Raw genomic sequence first — 8,188 nt, 5'->3', positions numbered from 1 at the left:
CGTTGTCCCTCAGAATGACTCAACATCACGTTTGTCCAAATTCATATATCTGCGTCCAAATGAAGACCACGCCCCCATGTTGGTTGGTGAGGTAACACTGTTCCCACCCTCCTTTTTTTTTTCTTCTTGTTATATATGCAAGACAAAAGATGCAATTATAACACAGAGCTTTAAGCTCGCAGTGCTGCTCATGTCCCCTCAACAGACATTCCTCTATCCTGACAAAGGTTGGCAAATATCCTACCCTTTTACAGAAGTTCATTTCATATTGTTTAGGTTTGCACCCAAGAATATATAGATTCATGTCCAATATAAGGAAATAAGTAAGTGCAAAAGCAGCTGAAGGTTAGTTTGGTAACTTTCATTTGGTTGTTTCCTTGGTTGAATGTCAGAGCCAAATTAAAGCAGTTGAAACTTTCAGCTCCTTTTTAGGCTCTTGGTTTCAACCAAGGAAACAATCAAATATGTTTTGGGGGGAAAATATGCAAAATAAGATACACTGAATTAATCGATTGTTAATTCTTAAATGAAGCACCTATTTAATTCCAGCCTTAAATGCTGAGTTCCCATCGTTGGATCTCAAGAGATGATTAAAGAGATGTGCACATTCGTCTCCTTTGACTAGACCTAAAATTTGGAGAGAAGTTAGAAAGGTTTGAAAAGATGTAACAATACAAATGTATCAACCAGGAGAAGGCCAATTCTGAAAAGTATGTTTGGCACAAAAATTGGTCTTGGTATCATTTTCCATGTTTTATTTCCTTTTGACTGAATTTGGCTTTGAGTAAATGCAAATTAAATGATGAAAAGTTTCAAATGCTTGTCAGTTTTGACCCAAAAATCCTCTGTTGTGTGCTATAAAAACATCCAGATCATCAAAAAATAAATAAATAAATAAATAAATAAAAGCAGTTGAAGTAAATAGAAGTTGTGTATTGACCCAGCTATAATGCCGCACCACATTGGATGGTAGCCGCTTGAGAAACAAGCGGTGCTTAAAGTATGAGGAGTTTTTTAAGACCCAAAGAAGACCTCAAAAGGACTAAATGCTGTGATAATTCAGCGAATGTGACTTCAGAGGTAAACAAAAGGTTCTGATTGATTCTCGTATATCTACAATATTTGAGAAATGCAAACTTTAAGTTTAAGGGTGAGCACATGTATCAATCTAATATTTTAGGAAATCCTGAAGCCTTTGAAGAAACTCCAGACATGTACATCGATGCATAACACAGAACATAACAAAACAAACAGAACATAACAGAACAAAAGCGTGATAAAGGTCTTCAGATTTAAATTTTTATCCAAATTTGCCACTGATAAGGAGGAAATCGTGAGAAACATTAACATGGCGAGAAGAAGTCAGGAGAATTTTTTTTAGCATATAAGAGTGGTACAGTCCCATGAGACCAATGAAACCAGCAAACCACCCAGGGATTAAAAAGATTTCTTTATTAAACATTTTAGAATGCGAAAGGATGGCAAAAATACTGACAGAGAATCAAACTACAGAGACTACAGAAAAAAAACAGTTTTCAACAGAGAGTGACTTTGGTGTGTAAAGACAAAGGGACCTTTTCCTGCAAAGATCATCTTCAAAGTAAAAGTGTTCACTTTATCAGTTTTCAGTGTAACCAAAAAGTAGTCACACATCCATGTGGCCCCTTTCTGTTTTTACAGTTTTTTTTTTTCTTTTTTTTATTAAGAAATATAAACATATTTCTTATTTGCCTAAAGCAATAAAGAGTGGCAAACTTGAAAATGACATTAATTCTTGCAATGTAATCATCCTTATATGGGATCTTCTGTTTTTACTATGTTGTCATATTTACATTCGTTATCTTATGCCAAAGTCAAAAAACTAACCAAAGGCTGTAAGGCTGAAGTAAAACATTTTGGAAGGCATGTGCTCTCAAACATTTTGGTTATAGAGTGATGGTATGAAGCTTACTTGTGTCTTCATGGCTTATTCTGACTCTTTAGCAGACAAAAAGAAAGGGAAATATCCCTCCATTGGTTTATCACTTAAATTTCAGCAAACTTGGGGTATCCACAAAGGTATTAATCCAAAATCACACAAGCAATTTTATCTCCTAATGAAAGAAATAAGGTTTTGAAATCGCTTAGTCAAAGACCTGAGTCAGGGATTGAAGTCTCCACTTCAACTAAATGACAACAACCGTGCAAAGAAGAATATCCCAAATACCTCAAATCTGACACAAAATATATAGAAATATAAAAAGTGTTTAAAAAGGAAGCACTCTAGCTCAATTATAATGATAATCACAACAAACGTCTTTCAAATCAACAAAGCCAAGAATTGGTTAAAATTCTTTTGTATGTTTGTTTGCAAAGACTCAGCACCAACATAGATAACACCTCTATACACAAGCAGTCAGGCATAGCTGGAGACCTTTGAGATGCTGCAGAACACTAGGCACTGTTACATTTACAGAGCTGTGAAGGTGAAGAGAAGAAGGTTCATCATTAAAATAGGGAGAAGGAGAGCCTTCAGGTCTGGACAAACAGGCATTAACTTAATCATAGTAAATGCATAAACATGTTTCATAGACTTTTAAATATGCAAAATCTGGCATCAGCAGGGGGGATTTCATATATTATGCCCTTACAGACTAATGGCAAATTAAAAAATATGCTGAATACTAATTGATGAAGTCCTGCGCTTTATCAAATCCAAAACATTTCAAAAGCCCTTTACATTACATTTAGCCCTATATTCACATGCTGATGAATATGTGTTATGCTGTGGCTATATATAGCTGCATGCAATAGGGCGGACTGAAGGAATTGAAGCAATCACTGTCTTCTGACCACAAACAGCAGGCAAGGTAGGTAAAGAATCGTGCCCAAGGGCACAATAACTGAAGGAGCATGCCTCAAACTCACAACTCACCAAGAGAAGGACAGACATCTATGTCCTGAGCCTCCGCTCCACCCCCCTGTTAAATATACTTTAAACAAACCTTAATATGGTCATGGTCATTATTCATAGTTATTTCGAATGTTTATCTTGATCAAAAAGAATATAATGACATGAAATAATTTTCACAATTACTAAAACATTGGACTGTCCGCTTCTACCTTAAAATAAGTGTAACAATCACAGACCTTATCAGGTATTCACTGCAAAAATGATCTAGAAATAAGTGAAAATGTCTTAAATTCAGTGTATTTACACTTGTTTTGAGTAGGTAAAGAAGATGATTTGCCAGTGAAATTTGTATTTTTGCACTCTTGAAATAAGATAATTAGATAATATGCACTTGAAATAAGACATTGCAAAAGTTTTCTCTTATTTTAAATGTAAATTGTGTTGTTCCATTGGCAAAGTGTTTCACTTACCTCCTCAATTCAAGAAAAAATGCACTTCTTTTAAACAAAATGGTCTCATTTAGATTTCTATTTTTGTGCAATGTTATTGGGACTTCATGTGACAAACCAAGATAAAGAAGTGAGCAATAGTGAAGCAGAAGTTAATTATGACATGTTTTTCCTATATCTCTACTGACACAGCTCTGAAAAGTACTAATACCACCAAAATAAAATCCAGTGTATCCTGTTGCATTTAAAAGCCACCTAATTAGCAAGTATAGTCTGTGATTTAATCTTAGAGTCAATTTAGCTTCTTTGCAAAGACATCAATTGTTTTTTTAGAGAACATCATTGAACATGAAAATCAATGTTTGCAGGAGACTGGCCGGGGGGGGAATTACAGAGAAGTTCAAAGCAGGGTTAGGCCATAAAACAATAGTCCCGATTTTAAAATCGGGCAGGAACACTGGTCCATCTGTCATCTTAACATGGACAGAAAATGGCAAAACAGCAAAATCTTGAGTGAAGGGTGAACAGGTAAAGAGTTTAGCAGTGAAGCAGCCTGGAGGAGCTGCCTGGATCTACAGATCTGGTGGTGGAGCAATCTGCTCCTTTTCAAAGAGCAAGAAGAAAGTAGTTGTCTACATGTTTGGGAGACTGCAAACGTGTAAGAGGGTCTTCTGATAACGAGCTCAAACTGACCTTTTTACGCCTACATGCATCATCATGCTGTGAGGATGGTTTTCTTCAACGAGGAAGAGTAGCTGGTGAAGTAAACCGGAACATTAGAGGAAGCTACATATAGAACAATCTTCAAGGATTTAAAGACTGGGGCAAAGGTAAACTTCAGGACAACAACCTTAAATAAACATCAGGAGCTAAAACAGAGAACAGAAACGGCCTACTCAAAGTACAGAGTAAAAAATGACTGAGTATATTTGAGAATGTATGAATTCTTTCTTTTATCAGAAGAAACGCCTTTCAGTTTTCTAAGTTACTTCTATCTGTAACAAAGTCAAATACTTCGTTACTGTACTTAAGTACACTTTTTAGGTATCTATACTTTACTTCATTACTTATTTTTCTTCCTACTTCTGACTTCTACTCATTACATTTTCACACAAGTATCTGTACTTTCTATTCCTTAAATTTTTTAAACAAACGTTACTCGTTACTCTTGGCTTCGGTTTAATGTTTATATTTATTTCACGCCATGTGCCATCCAATGCAGATCATTGGCACCATCCACATCTAGTGAAAACTAATGTAAATGGATGAGTCATATAACACAAACACTATTCGTTAAATTTATGCTGATGCCAAAGAAAATCATCAGAAGCAAGCAGGTGTTCTTCAAACTGCAAATGTGAATTGTCTATGCCATGCTACAATGTAGGATTCAGAAAAAGATGTTGAAATGTCTGAAAGGTCAGACACAGGCGAGAACGTATCTGGAGATGGAGAAGAAGACCTCCCTCATCCTTGGCCCTATCTCTAAGAATTTTTTGAAATAGTCGAAAAATTGAGCTTTCAATTCATATAGTGGCATCTGGCTTTTTTTTTAAGGTTACTTTATACTTTTATACTTTAAGTAGTTTTTGGAGCACATACTTTTTCACTTTTACTTAAGTAAAGAGGTCATGTTGATACTTCAACATTTACAAGAGTGTTTTCAAACTGCAGTATCTATACTTCTACTTAAGTAACAAATGTGTGCACTTTTGACATCACTGCTAAAATCCATGTCAAGATTATGGTGAAGGTTCTCAGTCATCCGGGTCAGAGTCATTCCGAAAAAATTTAAAACAATCCACTGGACTTGGTTTCCAAGTTTGAAGACGTTCCGCTTCCCATTCAGGAAGCTGACATTTTGAATTGAAAAAGCTTCCTGTCCAGTGGATTGTTTCTAATTTTTTCAGAAGAAGTTTTGAAGCAACAGGATTGAATGTCTGGTGATAGTGTTTGATCAAAGAGAAATCAAATTCATATAAGTGGTTAGTCTGGCTGGAAGATTTAAACATGAGAGAATACTGGGTTTGGACTGGAACCAGGTCTCTCATAGAATGATTGACTGCTGCTTTTCAAGCATCTCCTCTTCTCTAAGGCGTGAGAAGCAGACAGTCCTTTGGCTGCCATTGGGTCAAAGTCTGTCTCAGAGCTTCCACCATCGCCATCCCTCCATTGTTTTACCGCTGCCAGTCCAGACGCTGCAAAGAGCGCCTCACTGAGCACAGAGAGACCGCATGCCTGCGTGCGTGAACAAATCCCGCATGTTTAACGCCCGTTGAATGTGACAGGAGGTGAAAACCACTGACCTCTCACTGTAAATATGAGGTATAGATGCATCACAAAGTGTCACCTCGGTCACTAAGACTCGGAAGTGGGTTTGTGCCGCGCATGAAGATCTGGCACCCTTTCACCCCTCGGCGCGCCAATATTCAAATCTGCGGGTTTGAATGGGAGCTTAATGAGACGCGCTGGTGCATAATGGGCAAAGCAAGGAGGCGCGTGGGACTGAAGGGATGAAGCGCAAGGATTTAAACCCTTTTAAAGATTTTTTTATTTTTATTTTACATGATTTCACGTATATTAAAAAATAGACTACCTTTCTCTCGTTGGATGAAATCTCATCACCCTAAAAACGCGCAAAACTGTGTCTGAAGCAGTTTTTAAAGGGGTTTGTTCCTAAATGATTATTGAGCTGAGATATTTCGATCACACTTAAAACCGTTTTTAAGAAACAAAAACGCTGATTTCAAAAATATGTGAACAGCTTTAAAATTAAACAGTGTATTCTTTTAGATAAAAACTGTTTTCCCAATAAATAACAGTATCAAATATGCTATTGTGATGATGACTCTGGATCTTTCTAATATTATTATTATTATTTTTTTTTTTTTTGCAACTAGTAACGAGATGTTAACTCGCCTTCATTCTCTGAGAATAAGTATTGTATGTTCACTATTACCTTTGTATTTCTTAATTTTGTTTCTATAGTATTATTAGGCCTTGCAATCAGTCATTTTACATACATTATAACATGATTCCAACTGGAAACAAGGTGAAGTTAATCCTGGAAATATAAAAAATACGATTTCCCAAATGAGATTAACAGAAATAGGTTCTGGGTTAAATTATCAGCAAATCGAAAAAGTAATAAATACATAAAAATAATTCTGCTTACAAATATCACAGATTTGCGTTTTAAATTGCATTGCATTTTTGTACCTTCTATGATATTTTTAGTATTTAAGGTCAGTATAGCCAAAGTGGCTCCAATGAATTTGATTTTTGAAAAATGTTTATAGTGAAATATTTTTAGCAATTTAATCTTTTTTATGTAACACCTGTGAATAACGTTTATTCAGTACTTTAGACTGAAAAACAAAACAAACAAAAAGTGTTTTTTGTTTATTTCCACTTACTTTGTCTTCATTTTTCATTTAAAGCTGATGCTAGCCTTGCTCTACTCAGAAAAGTAATCTAATTAAATGCTGCTTCACCTGAACCTTTATTGTAAAAAGCAGGGCAGTGTGCATTTTATCAATGACTTTCAGATACCATGCATTAACAACAAAATAATAAAAAATCATTATATCAGTAACTTTAACATTTAAACACGCTTTTAATCGCCTTCTTTATGTTTTAGACTGAAAGAAATGGTTTATCTTTAATTTTCTGTTTTAAAAAAATAGAAACAATGCGGTTTGTTCAGCAGGCTGTTGATGTCAAGTTGGAAAGTAAAAAACAAAAATGTCGGTTATTTAAAATAAATGCTGTAGACCTGCAAGAAAACGGATAGTTTTGTATAATTTAACACTTAAATAATTGATTTCATGTCAGTGTTAAAATATTTGCATGCGAATAAACTTTATTTAAGTGTTGCTTTATATAAATTGATTGGAATTGGGTATTTGTGATTTTTTATTTTATTATCAAATAGCCCATGTTATAAATTTTAATAGGTACATTTGTCAATAATGATAGAAAACAACTGCATTGGATTGTATCCTCCACACAAGATATGATCAACATTTGTTAATCCTCCTATTTGCATAAAGTCAAAAGCTTAAACTCTATTTGTTTAATAAAACCGTCGCTGCTGGGAAATTCAGTACCTTGTTTTACTATCGTGACTTTAAATGAACCGAGTGAAATATACTAATGACAATAAGTACAATTTGAAATATTAGGCTGCAAAGTAAATACATTTGTGGTTGGAACGTGGCTGTAGGCAAACCCGACGTTTCTGAAATAAAACCATAAATCCATAATGATGGAGCAAACATTCGGCCTAATGATGTTGGCCTATTTTATTGCTGAACTCCTTTCTTTTATTTAATTTAGTGAGCAAACAATATGTATGTTTTGCTCTCTTTGAACTGTCTGTTGCTTCTGTTTTTTCCTCCAAATGCAGCAGCCTATTAATTAAGCAGAAAACGATCGTCACTTTTTGCTGGCTTTCCTTTTCATTTGCTGCCACCCTGTGGACATTGTGTGTATTACACGCAGACGCCATTTGACTCATGATTTATGGCGTTATGCTGCCCCTGCTGGTCAAAGTTGGAAAAGCCACGTCCTCTATTGAAGCTCTTAATGATAGACAATTACATGACCCTTTATGACATACATTTTAAGAAAAAAAATCTGTTAATGTACTTTTTTAAAAGGGCATACATCAAAGAATCCCAATGATTCACTTGTGGAATTTACATTGTTAACCTTTTATAGGGCAGGTTACTGTTTTTGATCACTTGCATACACACCTTACAAATGGAGTCAGTGAGGTCTAGAAGCACAAGATCTATATCCATCCATTCAAGATACTGCTACATGGCTGTACATGTGTGTACAG

The sequence above is a fragment of the Cyprinodon variegatus genome, unplaced genomic scaffold (genome assembly GCF_000732505.1).
Source record: "Cyprinodon variegatus isolate N-32 unplaced genomic scaffold, C_variegatus-1.0 Scaffold1348, whole genome shotgun sequence".
NCBI classification, from domain to species: domain Eukaryota; kingdom Metazoa; phylum Chordata; class Actinopteri; order Cyprinodontiformes; family Cyprinodontidae; genus Cyprinodon; species Cyprinodon variegatus.
The sequence above is the reverse complement of the archived record's forward strand: the minus strand, read 5'-3'. Positions refer to the sequence as shown.